Source organism: Ochotona princeps, chromosome 5 (genome assembly GCF_030435755.1).
Source record: "Ochotona princeps isolate mOchPri1 chromosome 5, mOchPri1.hap1, whole genome shotgun sequence".
NCBI classification, from domain to species: Eukaryota; Metazoa; Chordata; class Mammalia; order Lagomorpha; family Ochotonidae; genus Ochotona; species Ochotona princeps.
Genome location: NC_080836.1, coordinates 33,315,400 through 33,332,879, shown reverse-complemented (window position 1 = coordinate 33,332,879; position 17,480 = coordinate 33,315,400). Strand labels below are relative to the sequence as shown.

General features: G+C 39.5%; 1 long non-coding RNA gene across 1 annotated transcript in view; it reads right to left on the bottom strand.

Moving 5' to 3' along the window:
- The window catches only part of LOC131480303 (uncharacterized), a 53,256-nt gene extending 36,243 nt beyond the window's left edge, over positions 1-17,013 (bottom strand). Inside the window, exon 1 of the long non-coding RNA XR_009245401.1 lies at positions 16,942-17,013. This is a non-coding gene — a long non-coding RNA (uncharacterized LOC131480303). The remainder of the gene's footprint in view (positions 1-16,941) is intronic.
- Positions 17,014-17,480: the final 467 nt, after the last annotated feature.

Genomic DNA, 17,480 nt, shown 5'->3' with positions numbered 1-17,480 from the left:
CTTGCCTGGGCTTGCAAAGATGCTCAGATATTTGACTGAAGGTGATTCATGGGTGTGTCTGCCAGGGAGTTCCCAGAAGAGACCAGTATTCGAATTGGTAGATGCCGTAAAGAGTATGTTCCCCTGTGAAGCAGAGTTTGATCCGACACACTGAGAATTGAAATAGGCAGAGGAAGCAAGAGTTCTCTCTCATTGCCCCAGCTAGAGATCCATCTTTTTCCTCCTGTACTTGCTCATCACAGCTCCTGTTTCTCAGGCCTCAGGACTCAAAAGGCCTTCCTGGCCTGCAAAAGGCAGGCTATAGGACTTGGCTGTTTCTGTAAGTGTGTGAGCCAGTTCCACGAATTAATCTCTTTCTGCACATGTACGTCTTTAGGCATAGAGATACTCACTTGGTCCTGTTTCTCCAGTGTACCCTAAATAGCACTGACAATGCTATCAACAACCAAATATGTAAGTATGAAGGACTACAAGTGTGTGAAGAACTGAAGCCTGAATTGGAAAGTGACTACATTCTAAAACCTCTCCATTTTATGACTGCCATAAATAGGCTTCTCTGCTGCTGATACTGGGCTTTGCTGTTTTGGTTGGTTTGTTTTAGAACAGAGAAAGCCTGTTTAAGATACAGTTTAACAGCAATGACTATATATCTTGATTCTTGCTCTACTGTTATTTAGTGTAAAATTAAGATACTTACAGATATTTATTTTTCTGAAAAAACATTAAAAATTATACAGATATTTATGGCATATAATGACATTTTAATATGTATGTATTTTGAACTGGGTATGTAATTATCATTTCACAGTGAGAACATTTAAAATATAATCTCTTCACTTCATTGATCTTATGTATTGTTCTTTTGGTCTCTATTTGATTTATTTCATCTCTTATTTTGGTTATTTCTTCTTTTCTACTAATCAGGATTACTTTGCTACCGTTTTTCCAGTTCGTTCAACTGTAAGGTTAGCTCATATCAACAAAATAGACTCCCTGCTAGCCAAATTAATCACAAAAGGAGGGAAAAGACACAAATTAATCAGATCAGAGATGCGAAAGGAAATAACAGATATCTTGGACATATAGAGAATTATTAGGAACTCTTACAAGCAACTATATGGGAAGAAATCAGAAGGCCTAGAAGAGGTAAATAGATTTTTGGACACATACAATCTGCCAAAATTGAATAAAGAAGCAATTGATAATCTACATATACCTCTAACATAGACTGAGATTGAATCAGTAATTAAAGCCCTCCCAGCCAAGAAAAGTCCTGGACCAGCGAGCTTCACTGCTGAATTCTACCAAACGCTTCAAGAGGAACTTACCCCAATCCTCCATGAGCTTTCCCAAACAATAGAAATGAAGACAGTCCTTCCAAACTCTTTCTATGAAGCCAATGTCATCTTATAAAACCAAAGCCAGATAGAGACACAACAGAAAAAGAGAGCTACAAACAATATCCTTGATGAACATAGATGTAAAGATCCTCAACAAAATACTAGCCAACTGGATCCAACAGCGCATCAGGCAGATCATTTACCCAGACCAGGTGGGATTCATCCCAGGCATGCATGGATGTCTCAACATTTGCAAATCAATAAATGTGATACACCGCATCAACAAACTGAAAAATAAAAACCATATGATCCTCTCAATTGATGCAGAGAAGGCATTTGATAAAATCCAACACCACTTCATGCTGAAAACCTTAAGCAAGACAGGCAAAGAAGGAACATTCTATAACAAAATCAAAGCAATTTATGAAAACCCAATCCCAGCATCATACTAAATGGGGAAAAATTAGAAACTTTTCCACTAAAATCTGGATCTAGACAAGGATGTCCACTCTCACCACTACTTTTCAGTATAGCATTAGAAGTCCTTGCCAGAGCTATTAGGCAAGAAAAGGAAATTAAAGGAAGTAAAATTGGAAACAAAGAGTTGAAATTATCTCTATTTGCAGATGGCATGCTTCTCTACATAACAGAAACAAACGACTCAATCAAGAGACTATTGGAACTCATAAGAGACTTTGGCAGGGTAGCAGGATACAGAATTAATGAGCACAAATCAATGCTACTAGTGGACACAAATAATTTCATGGCTAAGAAAGAAATTATAAGTACAGTCCCTTTTAACGTAGTGGAGAAGACAATATACTACAAAACAATGGTCATCAAAACAGACTGGTACTGGTACAGAAACAAAGAAGATCAATGGAACAGAATAGAAACACCAGAAGGGTGTATACATGTATACACACATGTATAGCCAACTAATCTTTGACAAGAAAACTGAAAGCTATCCAGACAAAAAGCCTGGTCTCTCCAACCAATACTGTTGGGACAATTGGATAGCAGCTGACAGAGTTAAAAAGGAAGACCCAACCTGTTACATTATCTAAAAATCAGCTCTAAATGAATCAAGGACCTAAACCTACAGAAACCATTAAACTACTAAATGGAAATATATGAAGCACTCCCCAAGATACAAGAATGGGGAAGGACTTCTTGGAAAAGATGCCAAAAGCCAAACCAGGGTAGGGGGCAGGCTTGGTGGGGGTTATTGTGGGTCGCCCCGACTAGGCTGCAGCTCCCACTGGTTGATGTAAGGGCCGAACCAGACTGGACTGCAACACCCATTGGTTCCAGTGCAACTCGGGACTGAAAACAGAACCAACACAGCAATTGCAACCACCAGCTGATCAGGGTGATGGACTGTGCCGGGCCCTGTGCTTGCTAGAACATACAAGAATCTGGTCTGGGAATACCTCAAAGTATCTTTGGAGATCTCCCCACTTGAACTGCTGGACTCAGAATTCTAACCAAGAAAAGACAGAAGACAGAATAGGACAATCATTCATCTCAGCTACATGTTGGCAGCGAAATATGGGACAAATGGAGACTTCATGATGGACCATATCAATCAGTGGACCACCTCATCGAGCGAAACTGGCAGTGACTCATAACTGGAGAACTATTAACTCCACTTGAGCACATATCTCAGAGCATGCCCCACATATGGGACTTGGGGTGGGTGGGAAACCGGGTGGGGCTTCTCCCTCAATATCCCCTTTTACCTCAGATACATGATGGAAACAATATGGACATAATAGCATTGCCCACCTCCCTATCCCCCTGAACCTTTTTTTTTTTTTTTTTTCCTTCTCTTTCTTGATTTTCCTTCAACTATAGTTAACTATGTAAAGATTGTCAACAACAATACAATAAAATGGATTATACATAAAAAAAAAAAAAAAAAAAAAAAAAAAGAAAAGATGCCAAAAGCACAGCCATTCAATGACAAAATGAACAGATGAGGCTGCATCAAACTAAAAACTTCTGTACAGCAAAGAAAACAATTAAGAAAGTGAAGAAGCAACCATTGGAATGGAAAAAAGTCATTGCACAACACACAACTGATTGGGGACTAAAATCCAGGATTTACACAGAGCTTCAGAAACCCAAGGACAGTAAAAAACAAACGAACAAACAAAAAAATCCAACCCTATGATAAAATGGGTGATGGAAATTAACAGACATTTTTCAAAAGAACAGATTCAAATGGCTAACAGAGAAATGAAAAAATGCTCAGGCTCCCTAGCTGTCAGGGAAATACAAATGAAAACCACATTGATGCTCCATCGAACTCCAGTGATGTTAGCCTACATTAAGAACTCTACTGACAACACCTGCTGGCATGGATGCGGCATGGATGCAGGAAGAAAGGTACCCTCTTTGACTGCTGGTGGAAGTGTAGGGTAGTACAACCACTATGGAAATTAGTATGAAGAGTGCTTAGAGAATTGTAAATGAATCTGCCATATGATGTTGCTATCCTGCTCCTAGGAACATTGCCAAAGGAAATCAAAACTGCATGTGAGAAGCGGATTTGTAATCCTATATTTACAGCAGCACAATGTATAATAGCAAAGACATGGAAACAATAGAGAAACTGGGTACATATACTCCTTGGAATATTATTCAACCATTAAAAAGAATGGAATCATACCACTTGCAACTAGATGGTCCCAACTAAAAACCATTATGCTCAGCGAAATAAGTAATTCACCAAAGGACAAATACCATATATTCTCTCTGATATAAGGAAGTCTTCATGCAAATTATAAGATCAATAACCCTTTCCATGCTGTTTTTGATGCATCCCATGTGTTTTGATGTTTTTGTTTTTATTTTTATTTCTTTCGAATACTTTGTTTTCTCTTGTTGAAATCATTGCTGGCTCATGGATCGCTTGGTGGCATCATTTATCCAAGAATATTCTGTGTTTTCTTTATTTCACCCATGCGTTAGTTATTTAGTGGCAAAATTTTCAACTCCATGGTGCTGTAAATTTTTGTTTTAACTTCCTACCTGTTGTTGGCTTTGTTTCATGTATTCTTATTTGAGGGAATGTTTAGTGATGGCATAATAGAGACTATATATTCAAGTGTGAAGATACAGGGCAATATGAATCCCTACTTCCAAATCAAAGATAGACTCCCAGTGAAATTGTTGGACAAATCTAGACAATGGGATGCTGGACCGTCTGACATTGTCTATATCAGCAATGTCAAAGCACACTTAAATAAAGGACTGATAGACTTATGACTGCTTATGAAGGACTATGCTGTTGTAATAAGATGGGGAAAATCAGTCAAGAGGGTGGAATTAGAGGGGGCAATCCCAGACCCTATGAAATTGTACCATAAAATTCAAAAATTTTAAATAAAAAATTTAAATAAACATAATCTCTTCAAAATTTGTACAAGTGCAACACATATTTGAACTGTAGTCACCACTTTGCATAGCAGGCCTTTCTAACTTACTCCTCTTACTTAACTGAAGCGTTACAAACATATTATAAACATGTGTCCAATCCCTCTCGACTCTGGTCTCCAGTAAACACCAGTTCACTCTGTTTCCAAGACTTGTACTGTCCCAGATTATACTCATAACTGTAATCCTGCAGTGTTTCTCACTCTCTAGATGGCTTATTCTATTTAATATCATGTCCTCCAGCTTCATCATGCTGCTCAGAAATGACAAGAGTTCTTTCCCTGTAGACACAGGATAACATTCTGTTGCGTATTTGTATCTCAGTTTCTTTTTCTGTTTGTTCACTGTTGAACATTTTGGTTGATCTCACACCTCTCTTATTATAGGTAATGGTGCAGTGACGGTGGGAGTTCAGACATCCCTGAAACATGCTGATTTCTTTAGACAACTGTTCAACATGCTAATCTCTTTTCCTTTGGATAAGGAAAATCCAGTAGCTGGATTATATAATTGTGTGTGTGTGTGTGTGTGTGTGTGTGTCTAAATTTTGAGGAACCTCCAATTTATTTTGCAGAATGGTAACTAGTATTTCCATCAACATGGTAGGTAGTTCTCTTATCTCCACATCCTTGCCAACACTTAGTGTCTGATCTTTTTATGGCAGTCATGCTAATTGATGTGAGGTAGCATATCACTGTGATTTAAATTTACATTTTCTTGATAACTGGAGATGCTGAGCATGTTTTCATTATATGCTGGACATTCTCATGACCTGTTTTAAGGAATGCCTATTTAAGTCATGAGCTCAATTTGTAATGATGAAATAGGTTTTCTTAAGTTATTGAACTTGAATTGGCTCTTGCCTTCTCTTGTCTACCAATGCTAAAAGAGCCATTAAAGAGCATCTATTTTTCTTTACATAATAATGTACAAAAGATTGCATTGACAGTAAAATTTTCAGAACCCTAGATTTAATGGGAAGGACCAAATGACTAGTATCACCTTAATAAATGTCTTTAGTTTTATGTTTCTTTTGTTGAAAGATAAAATTTTTTATTTTTAATTTTATTTTCCATTAACATTTTGAATTTCCCCACAGTTTTTTATAAACGTGTTATTTTTAAAACCTAAAAACTATAAGCAACCCACTTGTCAAGTGGATAAACAAAATGTAGTGTGTCCTTTATTATTCAGTCATAAAAAGAACTGAAATACTGACACATGTTAAACGCTAAATCTCCCAAACTAGATGCTCACAGCTACATAAAATTTCTAGAATAGAAAAATCAATGAAAATAAAGCATAGTAAAGTATGCCAGAGTTGTTGGAAATGACTGGAATTGAGGGTAGTGGTGGATATAATTTTCTTTGAGGCTTAAAAAATATCAGAGAATTACACAATGGCATTGGTCACACAATTTATGTGTATACTATTAAACACTGAATTGTCCCCATCCAATGGTGAACTTATGCTATATAAGCTATGTCTTGATTTTCAAAACTGTGCAAGCTCTCTAGTGAATTCTTTGGCTAACATGCATTATAAATCTCCAAGATACAGACCCAGATTTCCATGTTTTCCTCTTTAACAGTGAAACTTTTTTTCATGGAATGGTCCTATGAGAACAACTATAGGAAACATGAATATTGCTCTAGTGAATTTCTTTCAAATATTCATGTAACCATGTCTAGGATTTACAATTAGATGATTTGGCTAAAATGATTCAGGATGTTGGTTGCTAATTCTTGTAATTTCTTTATTTAATTTTGGCTCTCAACATCATGTAGTAAGCCTTAGCTTTCCTGCCCTTCATAGCTCCTGGTGTGAGAAATACAAATTCAAAAGCCTATTTTAAAGATAAAGTATTATCCTGAAAAACACTAGGTATTTAAGACAATTACACGTTAATAAGACATGGAGATCTTAAAAAGCACACAGCAAGTTTTAAGAAGGTTAGAATCCAGCAACTGCAACATTGTAAATAAATTAAGGCGTTCCAACAAGATTGTTTTAGTTCATGTGTTTTATGCTGAGACTCTAATCACACCTTCTTGCAAGCATGCATGACAAGGCATGATGCAGATATACAACCAACACACTCTGAGGTGTGCACCATAGCAGTCAGAATGTTAAGAAAAGTGTTTTACATTTTAATTCACAGCTTTGACAAAAATAGCAACCCATACTTCCCCCTACTATAAAATAATGGACGAGATTAAGGAAACATCAGAAAACTAACAGGCAAGCAAAGTTGAAGTTCTGGTATCTATGATAAATTTATGCAACATGAGAAATGCTGCCTTACAGAATTGAAAATAAGAGGAGCAAAGAGCAGAAGGAGGAAGGCATGGCAGTGGGGTGGGAGGGGTGGGTGCTGCATGTGGCAAAGGAAGGTGGAGGGGATGTGGGCACAATACAACAGAAGCCTTCACAAGGCTGCTACGCACATTGGTTTGCTTCTATGAGCAGCTCAACTCAGATATTTGGGAACAAATATAATTTCTAATTGTACTGTGCATTACTGGTGATTTTGTTTTCTTGTTTCTAGTAACCATAGCTAACTATCCTCAGCAGAGACAAATCTTAAAGCCTATTGTATACCAGAAAAAAAGAAGGTATCTTTTTTTTCTTGATTTATATGGAAAGCAAAGCCTGATATCATGGGGGACCAGATGTACTTATTTGGACAGAGTACAAGAAGATTAACAGAAAATCTTTTTCTGTGCTCACAAACTGGTGGGAAACTTGGTATAAAATGTGTTGCTACTAAATAAGCAATGCATAGATTCTTTGCTTACACGAGTGACTGAGCAAGGTTACATAGGCTCTTTAGCAAAAAGAAACCTTAGAGCCAGGCATACATCATGTCTCCCAAGGGTTTTTTTTTTTTTCTAATTTTTCCTATGATGTAAATTTCTCTTGGCCAGAGACCTAGTAGCCTCATATGCAACTATAACTTTGCAGGGCATTCCCTACAGAAGATCTTATGAGTGAATCTGGAAACAAAGGCATTTCCCTTTTAATTTGCTGTCACAATTATTGTCTAATTGCCCATTCAGAAGCTAGTCTTACGTAGTTGTTGTTTTAATGCAGTGTTCTCAGTGATGTCAATCTTGTTATGAGTGTTCCAGCTTCTATTTTGTATATTCTGCTTTCCCAGCTAGACTATAATTTTGGGGAAAACATAGTCCATGCTTTGTGTGTTTTTCTTTTCTTCCACAGCATCGAAGAATGATGTCATAAAGTCACTGAATAAAAAAATACCTTTCAATTTAGAGAAAGCATAATCCCAGTGGCTGTATAGCAAGATTTTAAACGATGTTTTTGATTTATTTCAAAGAGTGACACAGATAGAAAGAGAGAGAGAACAGGATATAAGTCTTCTATCTTCTAGTTTGGTCCTCAAAATGTTGCAAAAGCTAAGCTTGGACCAGGCTGAGGCCAGATGCCTGAAACTCTATCCCAGTTTCCCAGGCTGAATAGCAGCGAGCTGAAGAAGAGGCAGAGCAGGCAGGGCCTGAACTAGCCCCCTGATACAGGATGCCCGCTTGGCAAGTAGTGGCTGAACTTACTGTGCTACTATGTGGTCCCTAGAGTAAGAGATCAAGGAAGTGTTCCATGACTGCGTTATATACTCATCACATGTCTACATAGTGCTTCATTGTTGAGAAGAAACTGAAGCAGAGAAAAGCATGATTTTCAACAGATGAGAAACAACAGACCCAAACTTCAGACCCAGAAGTTAGAAACTAGAGTCTGTGCTTATTTCAAGCAGTGCACACTGCTTCTATAGGTGGCCATTCTATTTCTATTACAATAGTGACTCTTTCCTGCTTTCCACCATTGACCACTTGCAAGGTTCCATCCTGTGTAATACCCAGAACCACAGTATTGATTGTGAGGACTCTTGGACCAGTTTACTCTTCATTCGATATGGATCATAGTTGCAGCGGAATTTCAAATCTCTCACCATCTGTTTTGTCAACTTCCTGGTAACAATTGCCACTGTTTCTCTGATAATGGCAAATTATTTCTGTGAAGTTTACATCGGTATTACCCATCTTGTTCTTTAACATTTTTGTTTGGTCATTGAGATAAACTTTCCCGTTTCTTTTGCTTCAGTCTATTCTGCCTACATGTGTTGTGTCACTTCCTTTTAATAGGAAAATAGGACATCAAAAACTTCTCTCTTGGCACCGGTTTGAGGCCCATAAAAACAGACCTGCATCAGGCTCTCCCTGTCTCTACATTATAGCCAAAATGGGAAATCATCATCATATCCTCAGCCGGCTTCCAGAAGCTACTCAGCAGCTCCAGCCAAGCTGTCCTGAAGCACGAGTTCACCCGAGACTCTACATTTGTTAAAAGTCTCCTCTGAGCTAAACAAAGATCCATTGTAAGGACATTTGTGCTGGAGGCAGAGGGACATTATCCAACATGAAAGTGGCCATCTCAACCTCCTTGGGCTGCCCATTAGCCACAGGATGCCTTCCTCTGCCTCCAATTGTCACAGCCTGGGTATAATGCAAGCTCACGGAAGAAAGGGGCCAAGGCATGGCAGAAAGGCCATTGTGTGGCCACATATACCTTTTAACATGTACCCCCATGCATGGTAAGAGAAATGCTCTGGGCCCGGCGGCGTGGCCTAGTGGCTAAAGTCCTCGCTTTGACTGTGCCAGGATCCCATATGGGCGCCAGTTCTAATCTCGGCAGCTCCACTTCCCATCCAGCTCCCTGCTTGTTGCGTGGGAGAGCAGCTGAGGACGGCCCAATGCTTTGGAACCCTGCACCCATGTGGGAGACCTGGAGGAGGTTCCTGGTTCCTGGCTTCGGATTGGCACAGCACAGGCTATGGCAGTCACTTGGGGAGTGAATCATCGGACAGAAGATCTTCCTCTCTATCTCTCCTCCTCTCTATATATCTGACTTTGCAATATATATATATATATATATATATATATATATATATATATATATAAAAGAGAAATGCTCTAAGGGTTCACCAAGGATTGAATCTTCTCTATGCATACATGTAAAAGACAAAGGTTACTACACTGAAGTATCAAAGCAACTCTCAATGAAGCACAGAGAAACAGAAGATCAAGCAACACAACGACTCATTGATGCAGGCTAGTACCGTTGGCTTCCCAGTGTTGTCTAAGCATTTAAGGGTAGTCAGTTACTCTAGTCATCTTCCCTAAAGTCCACATGGAGGAATCACAGAATACATGTGAAAATCTAGCCCAGACGAGCCATGTTTTAGGTGGCCTTTACAGGGATTATATTGTAAAATAATGGAGAGTACAGATATTTTTCAGAAATATCAAGTTGCTTAAAATTGCTTATGGCAACTTCTCAGCTTGAAATCTCTGCCCACTGTGTTATGTGCACAGAAAGTAGAGCTGAGAATATGCATAGGGACATTTTCTATTCCCTCTCCAAATATTTCCTGAGCACATGTTATGGCTGGTAAGGGAATAAATCACAGATTGTGGTCCTACGAATCCATCTAATGAATAAGATAGGAAGCATAGACAGTCATAACATAATGCAAATCATGGTGTGTTGCAGAAGGAGATGTTCCCAGAGTGTTACAGACAAATGGGTGAAGAGTGTGCAGCTCAGCCTTAGAGGAAGGAGTGAAGCCAGGGTGTGCTTCACAAAAGCCAAAGACTGAATTTACTTAATGAATATAACACTGTCATGGATGCTCTGCCCAAATGTACGTGATTGATGTTAACATGTTTCACATCTAGTCCTTCATATATCACTGGCTTTTTTGATCCTGTCGTTGATATGATACTCTTGTTCCCATGTGTGATTGGAATGGTTGGCATTCCAATCAGTTTTCAGGAAAGTATTTAGTCTAGTGGATAAAATGGCAACATCCCATATCAGACAGCCTGACTCTGGCTCCTGGCTCTAGCTTCCTGCAAATGCAAACCCAGGATGGCAGCGGTGATCAGTCAAACAGCAGTGGGGCTCTTACCCATGCTGGGGATCCAGATTTAGTGCCCAGATCCTGGCTTCAGCTGTGCTCCTGCCTGTGTATTGTGGATGTTTGGGAATGAACCACAAGAAGGAAGGTCTCTCTCTCTCTCTCTACATATATAAATATGGATGGATATACGTATGGATGGATAGATAAATAGATGTAGATATATAATATTCAAATTAATTAATTAATTTTAAATTTTAATTCTGCCATAAGATAGATACCAATGGGCTAATATCATTTTATATTTTTTAAATTAAATATATTCAGTCTAGAATTGTTCTCCTTTCACCTGAACTTATCATTTTCTCTATCTCTTTAATTCACCTTATTTTTGCTTTTAGATCGATTTCTCTTTCTAATAACACTTGTTTATTTTACCTTACCCTTCCTCCTCAGCTTTTTTCCTTCCAGATTTCTCTGTTTTGGTTTCTCTCTCATAGATCACATCTGTGTGGTTATAGCTAGACTTTATTTTATTTATCCCTTTAAGAGTTGTTAAATATAGTGCCCAGCGCAGTGGCCTAGCAGCTAAAGTCCTCGCCTTGAGCGTGCCGGGATCCCATATGGGCACCGGTTCTAGGCCCAGTAGCTCCACTCCCCAACCAGCTCCCTGTTTGTGGCCTGGGAAAGCAGTCGAGGACGGCCCAAAGCCTTGGGACCCTGCACCTGCATGGGAGACCTGGAGGAAGTTCCTAGCTGCTGGCTTCGGATTGGTGCAGCACAGGCTGTGGCAGCCACTTGGGGAGTGAATCATCAGACAGAAGATCTTGCTCTCTGTCTCTTTTCCTCTCTGTATATCTGACTTTGCAATAAAAAAATAAATCTTTTTTAAAGAAAAGTTGTTAAATATAAAGGTTGAATTAGGAAAAAGAGAGCAGTTAATAGGTTATTTTGATTTCAGAAATTATAGCTATGTTTGCATTCTAGTTCTCAAAAGACTTGCATGTTGCGCTTATTTTTAAAAAGCCCAGGCTCTTGTTTGTATTGTTGTCCCTGGTGCAATGAAGAGGCCAAGCAGAGATGACACCAGGGAAAACAGGGTCATTGCAGGACATTAATAAGGCAGGAAATACGATCCAAAAAAGCCAATTGGTAGACACTATTTCAATCTTTTAAATTACGTTAAGATGCTTAATCCTCACAGTTATGTTATGGGATAAATGCTGTCAAGATTATTTCATTAGAAAGAAGATATTCTTAAAGCATGGAAAGATCAGGAAGTATGATAGAAATCAGGCAGCAAGGAGTTGGCAGAGCCCAGATTGGAAGCCAAGTGGACTGGCTCTGAAGTCCAAATAGGCAAGAACTGCAGCAGGCTGGACATGACAAGTCAATGTCACTAATGGAGGCCCTGGAGGCTAGGTCAAAGTCCAGAGAGAGAGAGAGAGAGAGAGAGAGAGAGAGAGAGAGAGAGACAGGGCTTGTGTCTCAGCGAATTGTACCAAAGGCCTTTCTCCTTGCCAAGGGCTATTCTTGTTATATGAATTTATTTTGCTTATGCTACTAAAAAAATTACATTCAGAAGGCTACTGCTATACTTTGTCATATGCTCAACTGTAAAATGAACTGCATAATGAGAACAAAGAAGAAAAAAGGACACATCCAGAAACAGCAATTCCAAATAGGTTATAACTGAGGGCTTAACACCAGGGACATTCTACTACCCACATTTGTAAAAAGATTTATTTATTCGGTTGAGATAGATTTACAGAGTGACTGAGAGGTGCTGGTTCACTCCCCTGGAGGCCATAACACCCTGGAACTGAGTAAGGCTGAAACCAAGAGCCTGGCACTCTATGCTGGTCTCCCACAGAGGTAGCAGCGTTCCAAGCACTTGGCCCATCTTTCGCTGCTTTCCCAGGTATGTTAGCAGGGAACTGAGCTGCAAGGGCTGCAGCTGGGACTCTAACTGATGATGTCTTAACCCTCTGGGCCACGATGCCAGCCTTCACTATCCACATTTTTCAGCACATCCTAACCTGCTTACTGAAAACTAGCTTAGTATCCAGAAGACTGTAATCTTGCCTCTGAATATTACTTATCCTTAAAGTTTTTATAAAGTTGAAAGAGAGTTTTGCTACTGTATTGCTAAAATGTTCAGCATAGATGTCTCTCAGAAGAAATCCACCACCCCCAATTTTTGGACATCCAGAATAACTAGTAAGCTTATCTCTATACTGATGCATTCGAATACAGTATCTAAAACCGTAGTTTGTATATTATGAAAGTGCAAGAAATGTTGGCTTCATTATTAGTATCACCGCTCATGGATGCTTTCATACACAGCACCATTTGATATATTACATGCTTTTAGAAATAGAAATGTATGTTTCTTAATCTCTCAATCCTTGACAAATCTTCCTATTCACCAGGTTTTACAATATAAGGAAAATGACCTACGTAACACACAGAAGAAATTATTTGCTGCTTGGTGACAGATGCTGCCATAAACATTTTTCTAAATAATATCAAAATCCACTAACTCCTGAACTGCTGCTGTCATCAGCAGGACAGCCATGGTCTTGAGTCACGTGCTACCAACGTGCTGGTCATAAGGCTCATATAGTGAGGCCTGAACTTGACCAGAGAAGCTCCAGCAACTCCTCAATATGTAGTAGTTGGAATTAGAATTGCATCCACCAGGACTGTGGCAATCCTGACCAGGAATCAAAGCTGCAGAGCCCATAACAGCTGAGATTTATTGAGATGAGAGGATACTGTGCAGAGGAATCTGACATCTTTCCCCAAAACACACTACAGGGAGGTGAAGAAGAACAACTGGAGCTGACCGAAATACAAAAGCAGCGTTACCGTCTGATGATCCCGCAGGAGGAAGCCAGGAGTCTGAATTATTTATCACCAGCCCTCCGTGCCCCCGCCAGTCCCCTCTGGCTTTGTTATGCAATGGTGGTTATTGTGTTGGTTGCTAGAGAATCAGGCAAACAAGCTGCTATTCTTAAAACTAGTCTGGAAAATATTAATTTCAGTTTGGGGAAAGACATTTTACATGGCTGTCAGGAATGTGTTTGAAGTGGAACGAAAGGATGAATTGAATTGGAGCTTCAATTTTCACAGTTTCCTATCAGGATAGGTTAAAACCAAAGAAAACATTGTTTTCTAGAAAGCATTATTTCATTGTCATTATAATGAGTAAATCTTGTCCTTTTTTTTCTCCTGCCTGGGGCCAGGAGGAAAAAATGTATTTTGTCACAGTATGTTTTGCATATTAAGTGTGGGGGGACAATAATCTTAATAACTGCAGAAAAGAATGTGATTTTGGTAGCAAAAGAGCATTCGCACATACTTATAAGGCATTTAAAATGAATATTTAACCTCTGTATCCAGCTCCTCTTTCCCCTAGAAAATCGCCTATTGCCTGGCACCTTCTCTTGCTTTACAAATGTAACTGCAAAGGCATGTATATCATGATACCGACATGCAGAAGCGTAGCTCAATTATAACTGGTGGCGTTTGGGGAAAAAGCACACCACTGTAACAAACTGAAAGGTTGCTGGCAAGGTCTCTATTAGTGTTGATCTTAACTCTTAAACACAATAATTCAGTTATCACTGCTTGAGGTGTTTCATTGTTTTATCTGCTTTAGCATTTACTGTTACTAATAATAACAATGGGCATATATTGGGCACTTGCTTTGGGTACACACTCTAGTAGACTCTTATTCTTTTCTAATTTACAGTAGCTTGCCAGATGGATATTGTTAACCCTGAAGTGGCTAAATGCCTAGGGTGCTTCAGGAAGTCACCTCCACTGTCAGTGTTAGCAGATGAGGTGAGCCCAATGCCTGGTGTTCCCAAAGACCAGCCTGAGATATCACCAATCTTAAGAGAAGTGAAAGGTATTCTTTTTAGGCTAGCCAGGAAGGCACAGAGTAACGCCAATCATCCCGGACTAGGGGCCCCAGGGAATGTCTTACAGATTTGGTAGGGAAAGCTGATATGTGCAAATGCCAGTAAGATGCATTCTGATAGGAGGAGCTTGGAATTAAGGATTTAGAGGATGGGCTGCAACACTGGATCTCCTGTTCAACAGACTCCTCCAGCTGAGATGGCAGGGATCCATTGGTTTGAATTTCAGGTCCTGCTCTATTCTATTTAGTTCTGCAGAGTAGGTTTTCCTGTTTTCTGCACCTGTCCAGTTTCTTCTGCATTTGGGCAGTTGCAATTTCAACAGCTCTCCTAAGACAACAGAAATAAGAAAGGATTAAATCGATAAGGTCATGATCTGCTGTAAAAGCAGAGTGGAAAAACAATGGGGAAACACAGCAAGAAGCTTTAGAGTTTCCAGAATGGCAAGAATTTCAGGCTTATTTTGGAGTTTCACTAGTATACTGTCTTTTCTTGTCCTCCAGAGCAGCCTGGCAGTGATATACCTACCACCTGTGAGTCTGGCAACAAGGTTCTAAGTTCATGATTGCACCGTCCAGTGTCAGGCATGCACCACATGTGGCTATACACTACTTACAGTATAGCTGCCATGACTGACAATCAAGAGTTACCTGCACTTAATTTTAATAAATTTAAATTGCAACAGTCATAGGTAGATTGTCCCTGTGGCATTTGAGAGTGCAACACTGAAGCAAACAAGGAGTCTAAAGCAAAGGACATCTGCATTGGTATATTTACCTATGATGCCATTTGGGTGAACAGGTGTTAGAGTGGTATCATGCTACTCTTAAGTTTTTTTCTGATGAAGTATTATTGCCTAAAGCCTAAAGACCCTCTTTCACCCTTGAGGAATAAGAGTCCAGGAGATGTCCAGCCTTTGCCCCGCCACTTCTTCCAAATCTATGAGTGGTGTGGAGGGTGGGGTCCCCATCTGTGTTCACTCCAGGTGCTTCTCTCCAAATAAAAGAACTCCAAGCACAGACGCAGAAAAATGTACTGAAAGAAGTGCAGAATTTATTTAAAGGGATGGCACCAACTCAAGTGTGAATGTGGGCAGCTTCTCTCCAAGTAGAAAGAATGTTGTCTGCTGCTGTTGACATTCAGGTTGTCTGTTTAGAGAGCAGGGAGTAGAGGCTCAGTAATGATCTCCAGGAAGGTGACGTGGAGTCTCCAGGTGGAGCTGCAGCATACACCTGTTCATGGTGTCTTGCACATGCCAGGGAGGTAGGTACACAGCCTGCAGCCAAGCTGATTAGCACAAAAGGGCTAGGATTTGGGGTTGTGCAGCAAGGACTCTGGGCAGAAGTTACCAGCAGTATCTCAGCTTTTTGGCTCAGGAACTCCCTGCCTCCATCACAACCTACAGTTCTCCTCGTGCTTGTGCTCGTAGTCTCCATCCTGCCCACAGAAGTACTGCGTTTACATGACCATGAATAGCATGCTCATCTGCACCATCAGTTCTCTAAACAGAAGACACCTGAGAGCTCTCCTCCAACTCCCTCTCTAAAAATGGATCATGTCTTCAGGAGAGCAGCATGAACCCTTGTCTACTGATGCCAGTTTAGCATAAGCTTTTAGATCTTCATAATGAGAGCAATAGCCATTTCTTAATGTCTGCTCTGAGTTAAACTTCCATCTCATTTAACTATCCCCTCAACCCTGTAAGCAAACATGAACCCACTCTCTCTTTTACAAATGAGAAAGGTGTCTAACTAGCCTTGAGGCTTGAAACCCTTTCCATTTCTTTCCTTTATCCTCAGCTCACAGACTTCTGCAGTAGAGTCATCCTGGTTTTGAGGTACACCCCAGGGTAGAAAACCATTAGCCAAATGGCCTACAGAGGGCCTTTGTGAATCCTAATCTTCTCCAGATCAAAGTAGACACAACAGGGAAAATGTGTAGAAGTTGAAACCCAATTGAACTTAAACATGAAATCAGATTACTGCTAAAGATAAACTGCTGAGACCACATCTATGACAATAAAATAAGATTAATGGAAAGATGAGATTTGATTAACTGCTTAGGATCATCCATCAAGATTTCATGTGTTAAACTCAATTCTGTTAGGTAAGGGCAAAAAAAAATTACCAACCTGGTAGAAAGTTAAGCTTTTAATATACATCCTTGTTGTAAAATATTGGCTGGGTAGTCTAGTTTAAAACTAAAAACCTAGAAAATGCTTTCTCAGAAGATCTGAAGCAACAGAAAAGGAACAAAAATAAAATGTCATCCATATATCAGATAGCTCTGAAATACCTTCATCTGAAGCTGCAATCTGAGGTCAAATGAGTACTTGCATTTGAATTGACTTGCAGGGGTTTCCAGTCTGTGGTAAAGAGAAAGAAATTATCAAGAAAATGTAATGATGTCTTGAGCATTTATATTTCTGCATGAGGAAGGTATCGTAGGAGTACCTTGTCTCTTAGTTGAGAGCTTGTAGATGTAAAACTATTTCCCCCACTTGTCATTTTCATGGTATATGTTATTTCATGGGGCACGTTGTATGCGTGTGTGAATATACATTTTTTTCATTTCACCCTCAATTCCCGTAAATATTGACTTGTTTACGTGCATAGTTAAAATCAACATTTAAGAAAGAAGAGGCTTTTGCAGGAGAGTTTTCTGCCTTTAACATCCTCACTTAATTCTTCCACATGACATTCTTTATTACTTTTTTAAAAAAGATCTGTGCAAGTCAGATTTATTTATTGCAAAGTCAGATTTACAGAGAGGAGGAGAGACCAAGATCTTCCATCCATTGATTCACTCCCCCAAGTGGCCACAACAACTAGAGC